The sequence below is a fragment of the Hyposmocoma kahamanoa genome, unplaced genomic scaffold (genome assembly GCF_003589595.1).
Source record: "Hyposmocoma kahamanoa isolate Upper Pololo Valley unplaced genomic scaffold, ASM358959v1 202, whole genome shotgun sequence".
Lineage (NCBI taxonomy): Eukaryota > Metazoa > Arthropoda > Insecta > Lepidoptera > Cosmopterigidae > Hyposmocoma > Hyposmocoma kahamanoa.
In genome coordinates, this window is record NW_020653726.1 from 20,238,542 (window position 1) to 20,241,293 (window position 2,752).

The 2,752-nt window shown below is 32.9% G+C and overlaps 1 long non-coding RNA gene across 1 annotated transcript; it reads right to left on the bottom strand.

The window, feature by feature from the left end:
- Positions 1-1,645: 1,645 nt before the first annotated feature.
- On the bottom strand, positions 1,646-2,489 carry LOC113227036. Its single transcript, XR_003310165.1, has 2 exons — positions 2,399-2,489; positions 1,646-2,024 (listed from the first exon to the last, which is right to left on the bottom strand). It is a non-coding gene; the product is annotated as an uncharacterized LOC113227036 (long non-coding RNA).
- Between the last annotated feature and the right edge of the window lie 263 nt (positions 2,490-2,752).

Consider the following 2,752-nt stretch of genomic DNA (forward strand, 5'->3'; position numbering starts at 1 on the left):
ACACACAGTCGAATGTGCACACATTCAAGCCAGGCAATGTACATACTTGCCGTGCTGTTGTTTTGTACGGAGTTACCATAGTTATCTTATTTTACTACGTTTATTACGAACTATTATCAGAACTGACGTAACATTTTGGGACTAGCAGAGGGAAGGATGTAGCTGGAGAACCGAAAGTACCAGGAGCTGGCGGACATTGTGTCTGAGCCCATTATTATCAAATATTACAAACGCTGCCCAAATAAAATAATAAGGACAATTGTGAGCAGCGTGAGTCCTGCGACGTTAGTCGCAAGCGCACATGTGTCTTCATTTGTGTTTGCGGTCTCAGATTACGCGCACGACCGGTCGTGTTCCAGAAAAATTCATAGAATTAAATTGAAACCTAGGTGAGTATTTCATGTTATTTGTACTGTATTACTTACAAAATTACATTATTTTATGTAATATATATTAAATTATTTATTATTTCACTATTTGTTGTAGACACAACATGAGTTACGAAGAATCAAAAAGGCTTGCAGAGGAGGCGAAAACAGAAGATGAAGATTTTGATGATGTCAAACCATTGCTACTGATAATGAGTAGGTCATCGTACTACCTGGTCCTAAAAAAAGTTAGAAGTTTTTTATTTTGTTTCCTTTTTTATTTTATAAGAATTGAGATTATGAGAATACGTAGAACATCATGAAAAAAACATTCAACAAAAATTGTGATTGTAGAGTTCCTACAATATAACGCAATTGATGACAATATTGATTGATCTCGATAGTACTCTATTATAGTGTGCTTATGAACGATTAAGTGTTATATTGTTGATTGTTAACGTTGTTTGTGTCATATGACTAAAATTTTGAATTTTTATAAAGTGTACAACTGATAAGTACATATTTAAAAAAGTAAATAATGTTCTTTTATTTTCATTTATATAGATATAAGACTTTTTTATCATATGCCACACACAACATCATGAAAATATTCATTTGTATTCGCAAACTGAACGTGTAAAGTTCCGGTCTCACAGACCGCATGCGACTGCTTATGTTCGGCGCAAGGGTGCGACCACTGGAAGGTTAAGTTTGTTTTTTAATAATTTTTTTTTTGTTAGCGTTGTACTTTTTAAGTCAATAGCGATATTGCTTCATTTAATCAATTTATATTTTTGTAGTAATAATCTGTGGATGAAGGTGGTTAATTGTACAATTAGCTGTACGATAATTTTTAGTTCGTATGACTCACCTAGTTTTGTCATCCCTTCATAAAATAAAAATAAAGTGGCGGTTCTGTAAAGATATACATTACCAGCAGTAAATTAGTACTTTACTAATTACTTATATTAGTAAACTTACTTTTTCGTATAAAAGTCCCTATAATCATTTATTGAATATTTATTTACTAACTTATTGAATAACCCCCAAAGCCTTAAAATTTATTTTACTAAGTTATAAGTTTTCGTTTTTTTGTATTTGTGAAAACATAAAAAAGTGCTTCGTGACACAAAATTTTTGGGAAAAAATAACAAACAAAACTACTCTTGTATAGTTGCAACTTTGTATTTAAAAGCAAAACTAAAATTACAACTGCAATTAAATATTGTTTTTTATAACAACTGCAATGTTTTTCAAAAGTGGTCAAACAGATTGTATGCTTTATTTTTTGATCCCGCGTATGTACGTATTGAAAATGAAATGTTGACATGAAGTTATAGTGAGCGCTTTTACTCGTAGGTCCTAATGTCATTGTACGTGCTGCGTACATACATGTGCACTAAATTCATAAAATAAGAGGCAAACATATTAGCTGTTATTCAAAACTACATACAGTTTTGATTAGGGCTCTACGGTCTAATAAACGACGTACGGGAACGGGAAGTTACTCCTTGGGAACGGGAAGTTGCTTTCTGGAAACGGGAAGTTGCTCCTTGGGAACGGGAAGTTGTTGTCTGGAAACGGGAAGTTACTCCTTGGGAACGGAAAAGGGAAGTTCGAGTTTGGTGATGGTGACGGAAGAGCGTTGATAACAACCTGTAAACAAAAAAAAAATATAGTATAGCTTAAAAAATAAAATAATTTTTCAAAACAAGTTTAATAAACTTCGTAGATCATAACGGATATATTTCAATTATTGGATTTTAGGTACGCTTACGATGTATAGTCCATTTTACGTGGCGACACCGTAAATGCTGTCAAGTAAAAGTATCGACCGCCATTCTGTTATTGTATGACGCAAATTAGTTGAGCTATTGAGAGTTTCGCCCCTTAACTAGTTTTGTCTACAGTTATGTCCGTAGTTTAAAACGAATATACAATGCAAAATTCAAGTTACATATTATTATATTTTTAACCAAAACACAGGATATCTGTTACACCTAATAAAAAAGTAGATATAAATTACTTACGCAAGCGATGACGCTAACGAAGAATATCAACTGAACACGTTGAAGAGTTTTTAACTGCCCCATGGTTGCTGAATAATGTTTTCGATCGATCATTGTGATTCGTTTTATACTCTTACAGTATCTAACTGTGAGCAATCGATCCCGTTATGCCAAGAGAAACAAATAACTCAATTATATACGACGACATGAAAATAAGAATATTTATTGAATCTCTTATCTGGAATTGATTTTGATATGGTGTAAAATGAGTGTTGTGAATGCGACGTATTCGTGACATAGAGCACTTCCACAACAAGACATTCTTGTTTAATGTCCTGTATAGGTGTAGAAGTGAGAATATTAACACTCAAAGAA